This window comes from Miniopterus natalensis, chromosome 16, assembly GCF_054644295.1.
Source record: "Miniopterus natalensis isolate mMinNat1 chromosome 16, mMinNat1.hap1, whole genome shotgun sequence".
Classification (NCBI taxonomy): domain Eukaryota; kingdom Metazoa; phylum Chordata; class Mammalia; order Chiroptera; family Miniopteridae; genus Miniopterus; species Miniopterus natalensis.
This window is the reverse complement of record NC_142096.1, coordinates 8,798,677-8,816,119: the sequence shown is the minus strand read 5'-3', so window position 1 is coordinate 8,816,119 and position 17,443 is coordinate 8,798,677.

Below are 17,443 nucleotides of genomic sequence, written 5' to 3'. Positions count from 1 at the left end.
TTCAGAATTCCAACAGATGGTGACTCTTTCTGGAGGTTAGATGAGCAATTAAAATGCTGTCTGGTTGCTTTGTGTCAGTGCCTATGCTATCACATTTCATGCTAAATGTGAACAAACCACACAGTCTTCTTTTGCCTTACTTTCCTCTTTGGGAATTTAGGAATAGAAATAGTCATTCTTCCTGCCTGCTGTGAGCAATGAGTCACAGGAAAGATGCAGCTTCTGGCTCAGTTAATATCGACCAAACCCAGACAGAACATGGATTCTCAAACCTGCTCCTAAAAGTAGTCTTACTTTCCTCAATAGGGGTTCACAGCATATAGTCAAATAATGTTATAAAGGCAGGTTACAAATTAACCTGAGAATAAGAAATTAACTATCCGGAAGTACTCTTCCATGCCTTGAGGACAAGTGGGCCATTCTGTTGATATATCTTCTGTTCTGTTAGAAGTTGATATATATGCACATATGGCATTCATTTCAGCCTCACTATCAGGGACACTGTTAAAAATTAAATAAGATATTGAATTGTACTGGAAAAATAAAGCTTTTTGAGTACATTCAACAAACTTTTATCACATATCACATCTACAATGGATAGAGTCCTATATTTAGCATGGAGGGTCAATCCAGGGAATCAACATGATAAAACAATTTTTGCTTAGAAGGAACTTACAATAAATTTAGAACAGATGAAACTATATTGCCATTGCCTACAGGGAACTAAATAAATGTTTATGAAACAATTGTTCAATGTCATGGGAGGGGTAAAGGACTGGTATCGGAGCACAGAGTAGGCATTGGATTTGAGCGGGAGGATTGGGGAAGACTTGACAGAAAGGGCACTAATTAAGAGCTTTGTTGTCAATCTAAAGGTAATTATTTTAACAACACTTATTTTAAAGCGCTTTGAAATGTGCGATAAAATAGATAAAACAATGCAATCAGATAAGAAAATATGAGAAAAAGCAAAAATTTTCACCATTCAGATTGAGAAAACATGTAATCTCAGATACAGAACTAATTTTAGAATTGTGAGAGATTATTTTTGCAACTTGCTGTAACTTAAAAAGAATATATGGCAAATAATTTAAGGATCTAGAAAAAAATGATTTCCAGCAAAAATATTTCAAAAAAGGAGGGTCAGAGCATTTAAATGGATCGATCAGCATTAGAAAGCTTGCAAAGGTAATTGAAAAGTCACCATTTGAGGAAGGTATAAGCCAGATTTTGAAGGTGAGTTTGACCTGATTTTTAAAGAGACTATGCTTCTTTTGGCATTAAAACTATTTTAGACAAGAGAATAAAGTTGTTGTAAAGCATAAACCTCATACAAATATGTTAAAGCTCATATGGAAAATAGGAATCAAATTCACTTATAGATGTGTAAAAACTCTAATCACAAATTAGATACAGCAATGAGTTGGGATTAACCCAAAATGACCATATAGGGTTTATTCCAAGGATATAAATTTAAGTCAACATTAAGAAGTATAAAATCATTATTAACATAAGTACATCTACAAATTACGGAGAGAGATTCCATGCTTATGTAAGTTGATAGTACAAAGATCTTATTAAAATTTAGAAGATATTGCAAGTGAAAACGCTGACTATAAGAATATCACTCATGATTTATTTTGCTTGATTAGTGTATTTATAATTATTATGCTTTTCTCAGTACCATTCTGTGAATTTCAAAATATATATGTATTTGTATATATTAAATTACAAAGAATACAAGCAAATATTTAAACACAATAAAGACTGTTTGCTAAAACCAAAAGCAAATATTATACAACATAGTGAGTGATAAAGCCATTTCCATTAAAATCATGAATAAGACAGGAATTCCCAAAATTACCCTTACGTTTTAATAGGTGATTCCAGAAAGTGCAATAAGATTTCTTTAAAGTTTTAATTACTGGAAAGGGAGAGACAAAATTTTTATTTGCAGATGATATAATTATATACCTAAGAAATCTAAACTAATCAATAAAATTAATTTAAAAATTATTGGAAACTTAAGTATTAACACATTGAAAAGTCACTATAAATTTAACAGCATGGTATAAGTACTGGAATAAACAAAAATATTGGTGGCAGAACAGGGCCCTAGAATATATTCTTAACTATATATGGAAATTCAGTGTATAGCAAAGTTGGCATTTCAATTTGGCAGGAAATGTGACGGTTTATTTAACAAAAGTAGTAGCGTAACTGGCATTTAATCTGGAAGAACACAAAAATTCTATCTCATATCACATGTAAAAATATATTCCAGATGGATTAGAGAGTTAGGCCTATCGTACAAAACAATAAAATGTTAGAAGAAAATTTAGTAGATTGTATATGTCAAATTTCAGGTACCCTTTTCTTTATTAATTGGAAAACTGAGGGAAATGAAACATATGACACAAGTATCTAAAATATAAATAAAATATATAACACTAAAAGACACTATAAAAAAATAACAAATAAATTTTATCTTCAGAAAAATACTTGTGATGCATATATTACACTCAAAGGGTTAAAATCCCAATTATACAATGTATTTTTATGATTTTTTAAGCAAAACCAATAAAAACGGGCAAAAATATAAAAATTCAATTCCTTGAAGAGGAAATACAAGGGACGAAAACATATTAAAAGATAATCTCAGGAACAGTCAGAAAAAGCAAATTAGAGGTGACAGGCAGGAAAGAGACCCCGCTGCTCCCTTCTGCTATGTCTGGCAGGTCTTTGCTTCCAGAGGGGCTACCAGCCTGTGCCCCTGAGAATGCCCAGAGCACTCACTGGCTCTGCCAGTGTTTATTCTTATGCTATCTATCATGCCTCATACAATCTAGAGGATTTTACACATTCATACTTTCCAGTATTTTTTAGCACCCGACTGCCAGCATTCTCTGTCTAGGGTGGGAGTCAGATAAATAGAGAGGTTACTAGAAAAGTGGAGGCTCAAACGTTGCCCACGGAGGTAGGACGGGAAAGACCAGTTGCCAAAATACTCTTTTCATAATTCACAGGTGTGAAATACTGGATTCATAGCTGGAGCATAACAGCAGCTGTAGTGAGTCTGCAGTGATGTCATCATTTCCATTCCCATCATGGTCACTGGAGTTTTCCCTCTCTTCTGTTCTGATTACCTGATCAGTAGAGTTAGAGGTTTATCAAGTTTATTGATCTGTTCTAAGAACTAGCTTTAGACTTTACTGATTTTGTCCATTGATTTTTTTCCTGTTTCCTAGATTTTCAGTCTGACCTTTCTATTTTTTCAGCTTACTTTGGGTTTAATTTGTTCTTCTATTTTTCTAGTTTCTTAAGGTGGAAGCTGAGGTCACTGAGTTGAGAACTTTATTCTTTTTGTAATAAAAGAATTTCGTTCTGTACATTTTCCCCTTGTGTTGCTTTATAGCACCCCATACATTTTGATATGTAGTATTTTCATTTTCATCCAGTTTAAATACTTTGCAATTTCCCCTTTGATTTCTTTTTTTCATTCATGAGTTACTTTGTAGGGTGTTATCTAGTTTATAAATATTTAGAAATTTTTTAGGAATCTTTTGATTTAACTTCATTGTGGTCAGAGAACATACTTTAAATTCTTCTGAATTTTTTGAGACTTATTTAATGGCCCAGAATATTATCTATCTTGGCAACTGTTCAGTGTGGTCTCGTAAAGACTATACATTATGCTGTTGGGTAGAATGTTCTATAAATGTCACTTAGTTGAATTTGTTCAAATGTGAGTTACTCTTACTGCACCTCTATTCCTGGTTTTCTCACTTTATAAATTTAGTTTCTATCAACGCTTATACTGTTCCAAATACTGACACCTGCTCTTTAAGTTACTAATTACAGTAACATATAGCTCCCTATGGTGACTATATTCAAACTTTGAATTTAAAATAATCACTTGCTTCTGAATGTTTAGAAAAACGTATTTAGTGAGAAATAAGTACTTTGAGGATTACAAATTCTTTTTAAACATTTCTCAGCATGATGAATTTAATGAAAGTGTTACAAATAAACTTTTTAGTTTATATATATAACAAAGTTTTAAAATCATTTTTTAATTTATTGATGAGAGAGAGAGAAACAGATTTGTTGTTCACTTATTTATGCATTCATTGGATGCTTCTTATATGTGCCCTGACCGGAGATGGAACCTACAAATTTGGAGTATTGGGCCAATGCTCTAACCAACTGAACTACCTGGCCAGGGCCTAAAATCATTTTAATCATTACAGGGGTCTAAACATCTATTATCATTTTTCTAATCTTTTGTCAACTAATATATTATCTAGAACTATTATGTATAAAATGAATGATGGGTCCCTTTGCCACAGATACAGCAAGTTTATCATTACCTCTACTCTATGTCCACACAGGTGATACAAATTCTTCATTCCCCAAATATTTCAATCATTCTACATGCAGTAATTAACCTATTACCTGCTTTTACGAGTTGAACTGTGTCCCTCCAAAATCCATGTGTTGAAGTCTTCACCCTCAGTACTTCAGAATGGGACCTTATTTGGGCATAAGGTCTTTTTCAAGCTAAAATGAGGTAATTATGGGTGGGCTCTGAGCCAATATTACTAGTTTTCTTATAAATGGGAAATTTGGAAAGCATCTTATACATACAGAAGGAATACCATGTGAACATGAAGATGACCATCCACAAGCCAGGTAGAACGGTGTGGAACAGATCCTCCCTCACAGCCCTCAGAATGAACCCATCCTGCTGACACTCTGATTTTGAATTTCCAGCCTCCAGAACTGTGGAACTATACAATTCTGTTGTTCCAGCCACTTAGTCTGCATTACTTTGTTACAGTTGCCCTAGAACAATGAACCATGCACAGATCTTAGGGCAGAAACTGAGAGGTAAAAGGTAATTTGTTGTCCTGGTACCAACAAATCTACAGTCTAGTAGAGAGACAGTCCTGTAAACCTGTAATCAGTACACAGCCAATCCAATTCATGCCACAGAGCAACATGTAATCCAGATCTGATTAGGGGACGGGGCATCTTGTTTTTGAGGTAGAGATATCTGAGCTAATCTTGAAGACAGGGTATGACTGAGAAAAATAACGGGCAAAGATGGGTTTGGAAAGGAAAGAGAGTAACATCTGCAGATACCAAATAATAGCTAGTATGCGAAATCATATGATGAGGCAAGGAGTTGGGAATACTGTTTGATATGGCTGGAACCTAGGCTGTTGATGAAACTAAGGAGACAGATTTGGGGATACAGTAAAGACAAATGCGCCTTCCATAAGGGGCTTACAATCTAGTTACAGACACAAAAATTAAATACATGAAGAGCACCAAAAAAAGTAAATATGTGTGTGAAAATGTAAATGAATATTAACTTCATAAAGCCATAGTAATAATGACTTGGTTTAAATCACTGTAGAACTGAGGTACTTAACAACACTATCACAAGTAAGTAAGAAGAGTAACTGAGTAAAAATATTCTGAGGTCCTTGTTGGAAAACGGTAAAACTACCCATTTGCAACAGATTCGAGAAGTCAAGGATATATCTGATAATATCTAGGGTAACAAGAGAAAGGTAATAAAAGATGTATAACCAACACTCTAATCTAGCTAAAATGAACTGATAAAACGCAAAACTTGATTCATCAAAAAGAAGGGGAAAAAGAAAAAGGCCCAATAAACGATCAAACAGAAGCAAATAGTAAGATGGCAGAATTACATTCAAATGTACAATCACTCGTTTACAGCAACCGATTAAATATTAATTTCTCAGATTAATTTTTGTGGGTCAGTTGATTTCTCCTCTTAAGATTTTACTGTATGTGTGATTAAAAATTTGCATTTTAAATTTATTTTATATAACTCGATATACCCAGAACTGCTAAATGAGTGTTAAATAACTAATGCTGAGAAACCTAAAAATGCTTATGGCTTTTAGGGAACCTAGTTTCAAGAAAGCCTGGTTTTTATAAGGTAAAAGTTTATGCCCTCAGGGTAAGATTTGTTGATAGACAGAGAGCCTTATATTGCTTCATGGAGAAGTCAGAGATTCGGGAGATGACAAAGTTACAGGAAAGATTCTATCTTTTGTGTTCTGAGTCTCCATCATGTGCTGAAGATAGAGTCAAAGCTGGCCAAATACTCAAAAAATAGAGGCTGTCATTTAAGGGAACTGAGCCATGTGATAGTCCATACTTAAGAGTATCACGGTTTAATTTTGCTCTAGAAGCAGATCTAGGAGTCTAGGTTAATTTTTTTTTTTCCTTTTCTTGCTATTCCTGTGCTTCCTGCAAGTATTTCCTTAATTCTACATGCAGATATTTCATAACTAAATGCTGGTTTCTAATGTCCCATGTTTTTTATTTTCTGCGTCGCATTTTAAACAGATGGGATTTCTTCTGGTTAGTTTAAGACAGAGCACAGGAGAGACCAGGGGAATTAAACTAATTCCAGTATTAAATGTGTATTTCAAGTTGCTTTGATTCTCTCAGGTGCTCTGGAGAGAGTTATGCATTCTTCATAGCTGGCTCTCCTGCGTCCTACTCCCAGATCAATATTCATAGCTAGTTCTCTTGCGGCCCTCCTCACAGATCAATAAGCAGTGCTCTCAGGCATACTAACCTCTTGGCATAATCAGCTTCTCGTTCAAACATGCCATCTGTGCTCCACCAGGGACGTCTTTGCCTCATGAAACTGGCAGTGGTGACAAAGTTCATTTAAATTCCGAGTCCTTTTAATCATCAAGCAGTCTAGGGTCTCTTTTGTAAATACAACCTCCTCTACTCCAAAAGCTCCGACTGCCTGTTACACAGTAAATCAAGGCTCACACTTATTTTCCGTGCTGGAAAAAGGATGCCTCATGGTATTTCTCTTAGACCTCTGATCGCTCTATGTTTTGCCATGTTCCCCAAAACAGGCTCCTTCACCATCATGCGTTTCACCTAAATCCACCAACATGGGGGCTGAAGGAAACTGAATAGGAGCTGTCAGGCCATTCTTTATGCAGACCTACGGGTTGCTGCTCAACAGCATGAGATCTTGGCTCTCTGGGCAGAGATTAAGTGTGATCTGCTCAGAGGCATTATGCAGGGAGAGCTATAGCCGCCTATGAAAACATTATAACTCCTCGAGGTTTATTTCCTCCTATAATACCTGAAAACAACAAAATGAACAAAACAGTGAGCTCTAAACAAGCGGGCCAGCACTCTCACTAGTGCTAAGCATAATCTGGATAGGTTAGAATGCTGCTTATAAAAGATGTTTCGATCTGTTTTGAGATTACAAAATCTAGACTCCAATGAATTCTCTTTTTGTTTGTTTTCTATAGTTAACAAGGAATAACTATTAAAATGCTGCTGGGGAAAAAAGTTCTTTTTTCTTTCCTGGCTGGTTTGACATCTCCCAGTATTTCAAGGGCAAATTTGAAAAATGCTATCAATGGAAGGAATGTGAGATAAGTGTCCTTGGACAGTCCCAGAGAAGTAGGAAAGATAAGTCAATTAGGAAAGGGATTCTCTTTGGGGCTTTGGTAATGACATAAGCAATATGTCTTCCAGTTTTGTAAATTTTGCACCATTTGTAAAGTAATGAAGTCTTCCTATCTCCACAGTAGGCAAGCAGCAATTCCTATGGCAATCAAATGCCTGTCATTTCAATGATGTCAGGATTATGCTGTTTCAAAAATTGCATATTAACAGTCTACAAAAACATGTGTCTGTATTTTGCCCTGAATGTTTTCAACTTCCAATAATATAACAAAAAAATGGGCTAGGTGACTTGGTTTATTATTATCACTTTGGGTTGATATGGTCAGAAAATTATTTATTAATCCTTTCTAAAATATTGAATAAATACCTGTTAAATATCAGGTGCTGTATTAGGCATTGATGTTGAAGAGGAAAAGCATGTATAGAAATATACAGAATTTTATAGATCAGATGTATTTCTAAACTGGTGTGTAAACCAAATTCTATAAATAAAATTATTTAAAATATAAAAACATACATCCTGTCTCTCTTCATATATGCTGCATATACATATTGCACGTACATATATTGTATACAAAGAGTACCAGAGGCTGGATAACCTGTGTCCTTCTACCTTGACAACAATTAAGAAAAAAATGAAAGTGATGCATACAATTAAAGACTGATAAACTTATAATTTTTATCTTATAAATTTCCTTTAAGGTCAAAATATTTCTTTTACAATTTTAAAGTCTGGTGATTGATGGAGGCTGTACTTTAACAAGGCTACTCTTCTATTTAAATTCTTGTAAATGGGTGATTTAGGTGAGCATTTCCTCTCCTCTTTCTCTCACACGTAGGCACAATGCCAGTGACCCACCACTGAATTCATTTATTCAGGTCAAATATTCATCAGTGCTGGCAATGGTGCATACTTCCTCTCAGTGTGTTTTTGCAGAAGTTTATGGTGATATAAGATACGGAACTCCTTTTCTCTGAGCAATGCTGACAAGTTCACATTCCAAGATGGAAGTCACAGGCATGATCCTTTATTGAAATACAATTTTTAAAAATGCCATGTGCTTCAAAGCTAACAGATATTAAGAAGTAGTGAACAATTTTCCTTCCTTTTATATTTCATGGAACTATTAATTAGCCTCTATCTGACATTCTGTTTGGAGGGTTGCAATGGCAGAGAAATCATGCGACATCAGCTCGGGCTGATGCAACCCTGATGGTAAGTTAACACCCAACAACGATAAAAGTCCACTGAAACAGGGAAGTTTGTGTACAGATATTTGTTTATCTTTCATCTTCCTTCCTTCCTCCCTTCCTAGAACATTTTGGAGACAGTACCTAATTGTTACTAGATATGTGTTTAGGTATGCTAGTTTAGTACTTTAAATATATGGCTCAATGGGCGCTTTATTATAAGTTAATTGGAAGAATTTCAAAAAGCCAATTTTTTATTACAATAATTAAAAAATAAGATACGGGATAAGGTAACAAAAATATTAAATCAAAAATATTTTGATTAATTTGATATAAAAAACCAAACTGCCTGATTTCTGGCTTTTGAATTTTCTATGGAATCAATTTTGTATGGTATCTGTCCTTATTATATGTACATTCATTTTCTAAAAAGCCTTGGCCACCATTCACAGATTCACTGAACAAATTTCAGTATGAAATTCTTGTCACCTGATCACCTTGGGGATCAAATGATTCAAGTACTACTGAAAAGGGTACACGCCATGCCTGCCTCTCTAGACTAATATGCATCAATCTGTACCAGCTGGCCAAATTTCATTGCTATTAAACCACCTATATTATCTAAGAACTTTTCATTTATTTTCTAAGTAGCAAAATTTAAGTAGTGATTGGGTTGTCAAGCAAATAGAAGCTGGTCTAGGGGATTTGCAATAAGAAATGAAGAAGTCCTACTGATCAGCTTTTCAAACAGTATCAAATTACAGTCATAAAGCATTGGTAAAGTGTCCTTTACTGATGCTGGGCCAGCCGGATGCTAATGATCTTCTTTTATAGGGCCTTAGTCTGTTGCATTTCCTGTGACTCAGCCAAGCCTCCCACTCTGATGAAGAGTCATGGACCATTTGGGATTAGTTTGCAGTATGCACCCTTTATACTTTGATGACATCAGACACAGTTATATTTAGTCACTAAAATTCAAACATTTGCCCAGAGAATCAGCCACAGCACTTCCTTTGACCAAAATAAGATACCGCTCTCCACCAATAATAGCAGCTAACTCTTACAGCCACTATGGCCAGGCACTCTCATGAGCACGTTTCATCAATTAGCTCAGCTAATTCTCTAAATAACCCTAGCAAGAAAATATTATTATTCCCATTTCCAGATGAGTAAACTGAGGCATAGAAGACTGAAAAACATGCTCAAGTTCTCCCAGAGAAAGAGGGGTTGTAAACCAGGTGATATGGCACCAGCTTCCCTACCTAAGAGCCAGCTAAGCCCAGAGAAGAGGGTGTTTCAAAAGAAACTACTTTAGATGCTGCTGAACGGTTGAGTAATATGAGGTGCAAAGAAGGGCCATTGAATTAGGCAGCATAGAGGTCACTGGCAAGAGAACTGGAGGAAACAAACAGTTTGGAGTAAGTTAAAATATGAATGAGAGGTGAAAAATTAACACAACATATATCAACAATTGGCTTGAGAAGCTTTACAGTGGTGTTCAGAAGCTATAGGATGATGAGGCATTTATGATTATTTGTTTTAAGATCAAAGATACAAAGACATAGCTTAATGTCACTAGAAATCTCCTATTAAAGAAAGTTAGATGCAGTGACATAGAAGCATGGAACAGACTGACGAACCTCAGAGGGAAAGCAGGGTGGGTGAGTGGGTGGGGAGAGATTAACCAAAGACTTTATATGTAGAAATGTATAACCCATGGACACAGACAATAGTGTAGGGAAGGCCTGGCGTGGGGAATGAGTGCAGGGTGGAGATCAGTGGGGGAAAAAGGAATATCTGTAATATTTTGAACAATAAAAAAAAAAATCACAATAAAAAAATAACAAAATAGTAAAATATTAACAAAGTCAAAAAAGAAAGAAAGACAGTAATGTGGGCAATGCAAGGGTACCGAGGTGCCTGAAGGTGGGAAGTAGTTAAGTAGGTTAAAGTGCAGGTGGCTTAGAGCACAAACTGAAGACAGCAGGAACCAGTAACACCAGAGTTATCCGTTCTCTAAAATCTGGACTTTGGTTTTTAACTTTCCAGCCCTGACATGACATTATATATGTAATCTATCAACAGAAGTCTGAAGCAGGATATTTCCAATACAGAAAGTAAAAGAAAATTATAGTTCTGAAAGAGATTAAAATAAGACCAGGGAACAGAGATTTTGAAATGTACTGTGAACTTTGTTCCTGTAAGTACTGGCTCCAAGATGAAACAATCAGAGTTCAATGTCTTCTGCTCAGTAAAGCTGACAGGGAAGAATTGCTCCACTTCTTTGAGACATGAATATGAACGGATCGTTAGGAAACAAAACAGCATGTCAGTCGCGATAAAAGAGGGGAAAGAGAGAAAGAAGAAGACAATTTGGGGGTTTTAGGATGCCATTTAGACCAACACAAGATGGCACTGAGTAAAAACCTTCAGCTAAGACACACAGGTAGGACCCTAAATAAAAATTTAAAGATTTAAATAATGTCATACACATTGATAAACAGATCCTGCCCCAAATTTTTTAACTACCCTGGGTCCTTCCATAGCACCCTGTGCCTCCTCAGCAACCAAGGGTTAATGCTCAGCCCAGCAGACGACCTCTGACCCCACCTATCTTCTCTCCCTTGAATTTGCAGCCTGGCTCCTGCAGAACTGGACTGGTCCTGGAGAATGACTTTAGTATACGCCACAGCTGCTGTACCAGACACAGTGACCCTGCTGGGACAGATTCACAAAGCCTCGTGTCCCCCTCGTCTGCAGCCACTGATTCAGTGAATGCGCTCTTTCCTATTCTGGTCAGGTAAGAGGATCAGACACACGTCTGCAGCGACATGACTGGCACCCGCGCATTCATTTGTGCTTTTGCTTCAGGGCTGTGTTCACTTTCCTGCCCATTTTCACAGCACAGTCGGAAGAGGCGCAGGCTGAGTCCCTCAGTCCACTGTTAGGCCCACGACGGCACGCGGGCTGCACCAGAGGCGGCCAGGAGGCTACGTCTCAGTCACGTCACCCGAGCTTCCAACACTGGAAGATAAACTGTGCGAGTTACTGACTTTGGGAAACGTACCCGTTCCCTCTGTCCCTTGAGATGTACCTTTCCTCCCAGCCTCCTGGCAGTTTCGCCGGAGCCAGGAACATCTTTCCGGAAGGCCAGGGCGCCACCCCGCGCGGCCGGCATCACCCGGCCTCGGGCACGCGCGGAGCAAGCCCACGGGGCCCACCGCACGCCCGGAGGAGACGAGCAGGCACGTGCTGGGGGAGCGGGGAGGGGGCAGCCCGCTCACCGCCGGCGGGCACGCACGGCCCGGCCGCCTCGGGACATCCGCCCGCAGGGTGCGGGCGCCACGCGGAAAGATGCGCCCGCCCGAGCCGAGCGCGCTGCGGCCGCCTTCGCAACGGCCCAGGCACGGAAACCACCTGGGACGGCCGGTGTGAACGAGTAACGGCGCGGCGCGCGCACGCACACGCGCACACACACACACACACGCACGCACGCACACGCACGCACACGCGCGCGCGCACACACACAGGAATACTACTCAGTCACAAAAAAACTAAAAATTGCCATTGCGACAACAGGGCACAGATCCTGAGCTTATCGTGCTGTGTGAAGTCAGTCCCGTGGGAAACGACAAAGGCCACACAATGTCACTCACCTGGGGACTACGGCACAAGAAGAAACAGATGAACAAACGTCAAGCCTCCGCCGCCTCGCCCACGGCCCACCGACTCCTCGCCCGGGGGCGGGCTCCCCCAGCCTTCGCCGGCTGCAGAGGCCGCAGCGCCCACGGTGCGGCAAGGCCCCGGGCAGGCGCATGCGCAGCGGAAACCCGTGACGCCGCAGGACTTTGCCACGTGACGCAGCCGGAGCCAAGATGGCGCCGGGGCAGTGGGATCAGTGTCGAGAGCGGCCTGGGTGCCGGGAGGGCCCGGCGCGAGCCCAGGAGGCAGTGGGCGCGAGGTCGGTTAGTTTGAAAGAGGACCTGGTCTTTCCCTAGGCAGAGGGTATATAACGGAAGCTTAACGAAGGCCTTTGGGGACGCGCTTATCCCCACCTCTGTCCCCGTGGCGGCCGTGCAGGCCTTGGGGTCCGAGCGCGGGTCCACGTGCGGACTGGCCGCCAGGCGCCCCCTGCCGAGGCTCCGTGCAGGTGCCCGGGACAGCGAGGCAGCGCCAGCCTGAGCGGTGCCAGGAACAGGGCCGAGCCCCGGGTGGGGTCAGACGCCGAGGCCGCCCAGCTCCGGCCTGGACGGAGTGGACGGCGCAGCACCTCCGGGCCCGGGCCCTGCCCTTGGGCGGGATGCCGACGCGCCGGGCTTCCCCCGGTGCGGGATGGAAGCCCCTGGGCGAGGCCCGCCGGGCCCCCGGGGAGGCCCTCTGTGTCCGCTCCGGCGTCACCTGCCGCGTGTGGGGCCCCGAAGTGCTGTCCTCGGGCACCCCCAGGGCCCATTTCCTCCGGCCGCGCAAAGGCGTCTTGTTTGTATTCCGGTCAGACTTCCAGCCGGATGGCTTGTGGCTGAAACTGAAGCAAAAAAGCCTACCGAGCGATTGACGGGTTTTTTTGTTTGGTTCCCCTGCTTGTTAGTGGGGCCGACGCCGTCGCCGCGGGGGCCGGGGGTTCGGCCTCCGGAGCCCAGGTCGTGCCCTGAGGATGAGCGGTCGTGGGTGCGGCTCGGCTGCTGCCCGGTGGCACCGAAACGCGGGCGCCGCAGCGAGTCCCCCCGGCAGGCGCTGGAGGTCCGCCCTGTGCTTCTGTGAGTTATGCACCGACCTGGCCACATCAGGCTTTTAAAGAATTTGCACTTAAAACCTCTCACTATGAATATTACCTTGAAGTTAAATGAATTGTCATTAAATCATTCATGGACTCATTAGCATGCTGCAGAGAATCCAAAATAACTGCTCCAATACCTGGCAAATGATTATTTAGGAGATGAGCATATTGGGATGATATAAATAATTAACATACTTTAACACCGGTCTAGCTGTACTTGGCCTTATGGGAAAAGGGATTTAACCATCTGGGGAAAACGGTATCAGACAAGAATCCTTGATAATGATTAAAGCTCATCACCAACTTTATTTGATACTTTTTCTTCTTCTTTTTTTTTTTTTTTTTTTTTGCTTTCTTTCATGAGAAGATAAATGCATTTGAAATGCTTCATTAACTAGAAAGTCTGCTTTCTGCCATCCAGAGCTGAATATATACTTGTGAAATATGCAGATATTTTCAAGGTATAAAATTTGAACTGCTGTTGAATTCAGCCGAAGCACAGTGAAAAAGGGAACTAACGTAGCCCACAATTCCATTTTTCATTTTAACAACCTTGGCTAAATATTTTTTCAGAGCAGAAATTTTTGAATTAATCAGTTTTAGTGACTATGATCTCACTTCCCCAGGTTCTTTCTGCCAGGCTTCGTGGGGCACAACTACCATGCGACTACCATCCTCAGATTCCACACAGGGCCAGAGTGGGACCTGGAAGCCTGCCCAGCAGACACCAATTCTACCTTCGTTTGTGTTGATAAACAGCCTCTCTTAAGATGTAAATATCTCTGGAAAGACTGGAGTTAAAACTACAGTGATTACATGTTGGCTTTTAAAAGCTTTTAATATAAGAAAATGTAACTAAGAGAATCATATTTTGATTCTTCCTGCAGATTTTTTCAGGATAGGAAAGAGTTATTTTTACAGATGTAACAATAATATAAACGGGGCCACTTTAAAATGGAACCAGAGCTGCCATCCCAGAGGAACTGCCTTGCGGGTCTCATGCCCCAAATCTTTGGAATGCTCAAACAGGGCAAAATGACCTTTGGACTGGGCCTAAAGCAACACTGTGTCCCAAATAACTGTTTGCAAGGTATTACAAGAAGGCAGATGCTATGACTAGAGGAAGGGATGGCTACTAGGCTGAAAATGAAAAACGTTGTTTAGAATTAGCGCCACTAGGTTGGCTTATCTGCACCAATAGAAATTCCTCCTCCTACTGATGTAATTGTTCCCCTTTCCTTTCTCATAAATACTCTTTGCCTTTGTCTCCTAATCGGAACATGATTTGGGTTTCTGCCTGAATCAGTGCTTCCCAAATAGCTGTTCTTTTGGATCTCAGATAACTGCTTGTTGCCTCTCATTTGAAAGGCCTTTTATTTTTAGGTTAACACAGCCCGCACACTACCTGGGAGTGTTGCGTGGGGGTGCCTGGACATTAGGGATCCTGCGATCGATAGGGGTGATGAAGAAGGGATCATGAGACTAATCCCAGAAGTTAGGAAATTATGTCTCAGTTTCCTCATTTATAAAATGTTGAGAGGACTTGACTGGAAGACATCGTGGAGCACATATTAACCTCTCCGAGCCTTTTTGTCTTATTCATAAATTGGGATGATAATTATTCCTACTTAACTGTGGTGAGGATTAAATTAACCGACAGATCTGACTAGTTAGCACACTGCCTAGCCCACAGCGAGGCTCAAAAAGTACTGACTGTTACCACAATCATCATTTCCAGGGGAATTTGGTGGAAACTTGTTTCTTTTTCCTCAGCAAAATATTTTCCAGAGCGGGTCTAGTGATAGCCCAGTTCCAAGTTCTGGAAATAATGAGAAAAAGGGTTATCTCCTAATGAGGGACACTGCTTTTTATGATTGCAGGACCCAGTCTTATGCTGATCTGTAGCAGCCACACTGTATCTTACAAACCTCTGGTTTTCAGAAGAATCTTGTGATTAAATCTCCTTAAGGGATATTTAAGTATGCTGTCATAGACACTGTATTTTACTTCTTCTATAAACAATCTTTTAATAAGTTATTTCAAAAGATACATTCAAAATAGGAAGCCATCAGGGAAATGCTGATGCACATGAGACTCTTCAGAGCTCAAAGTAATTAAGAATTCTTGGCAGGAAGAAAGAATCTTTGAAGAAATGGAATCTAATTCTTTACCCATGATAATTTAACAGTGTACCTTTGATAAACTCTCATTAATACTTATTAATTTATGATATACCCAAAGTTAGGATAAATGCATATAATTGAAGCCCTTATATTCTGGGTACATTCATTAATATACTGATTAATTCAGTGTCCTGTTTTCTACTTTAATGCAATAAGATGAACTATTAGCTGTTCTTGAAGCATGATACCAAGTTCTGGAGTTGCTAAGTTTTTGGCGTGGACAGTATACCTAATAATGAAACAGTTTGTTGGCTCAGACAGCCCTTTAGAGTTTCTTACACATTGTTATTCTTGATTAGATTTCTAATGACTAGAATATTACTCCTTTACAGAATTTTTTTTAAAGGAAGGAAACTACTATATGCTGGGTACCTACTTTGTGCCAGACAATATGCTGGACAGAGTTCCTGTCTTTATTCTCTTTCATCACGAGTATATATATATAAGTTTATGTAATTTGACCAAATTCAAATAGCTATTAAGCAACAGAGAAAGAGTGTGAATATATCTTTCTGATTCTAAAGCCTGTTTTCTCCTCTTCTTGGCTATTTCTGGATCTTTGCTTCATGAAGAAAAATACTTTATCTCAGGAAAATGGGACATGTTTTGATGTAAATTTTGTAATAAAAAGTCTGAAGATAGATTTGAATGTACAGAATTAGAAATAAACATACAAAGCATGTAGGTAAGTGGGGGGAAAGCCCACTGGAGGTCAAAACATAGCAATTTATTAAGTAATAAACCCCAATCAAACACAGTAAAGTGCGAGACAGATAGAAAAGGGTCTGAAAGGTTGCATGCAAAACTGGTTACCAAGGTTGCCTCTCAGAAGGCAGTGGGACAGGGAGATCGAAAGGGACCCTTTTGCTCTGTACTCTCCATAGTTTAAATTTTTTATAAAAATGAATCAATGTGTTACATGTGTAACGAAATAAAATAAGTAAATACACACAGAATTAAACACATTTTGTTTAAATTAAATAACTGGGCGATAAGGAGAGCAGTATGGTTTCATGTGTGTAAGGGCAAGTTTAGAGAGTTTCAGCCTACGTAAAGACCCATTTCCACGGAGTTTTATTAGACAAAGATTAACCATCAAATATCAGAACTAATGGCAACTGGCAGAGCATGTTTGTTGTACTGTCAAGGCTGTGTGAGATGTTATTGCAGATAAACTTAGACTAACACGTCTTGGTCATGCAGGAGCCTTCCTGCAGACCACAAGTGTCAGCTGTGAAGCCAGTCACCGCAGAGGCTGCCCAGAGGTCAGGATTCTTGCCTTTAGGCCTTGTGCTTGGACCTTCTAGAGCAGCGGTATCAACAGATCCTTGTTTCCTTCACAGGGTAAGCACAGACTCTTACCTTCAGACTGTTAGTTTTCAGATGTTTTTATATACCCCTCGAGACAGCTGGTGTCCTGTTTCCATGGCTACTCGTACTGAAGAGTTCTTTTGGCAGTTGTACAACCTGTGTGACTCAGGATTTTCAAAGTTTCAGCAGAACAGTCCGTCTTTGTGCTGAGGCTGTGATGGCCAGTGAACTGGGTGTATCACATGCTGTGGGTCTGATACTCATGTTATCATCAGTTTCCTTTTCAGAGATTTTCCAGAAACGTTTACCTTTGGATCAGAAAACTCCTGCATGATTATAAAAAGCTGACCTAATGGTCTGAAAGATAAAACCGTGACCCCAGCTCACTGAGTGTGTCCAGGTGATAGAACATAAACTAGAACTCCCAGCTCCTGACCATGACTTTCATGCACCCTCCATCTGTATTGCAGTCCCTGTATGCGAATCTCTTTGG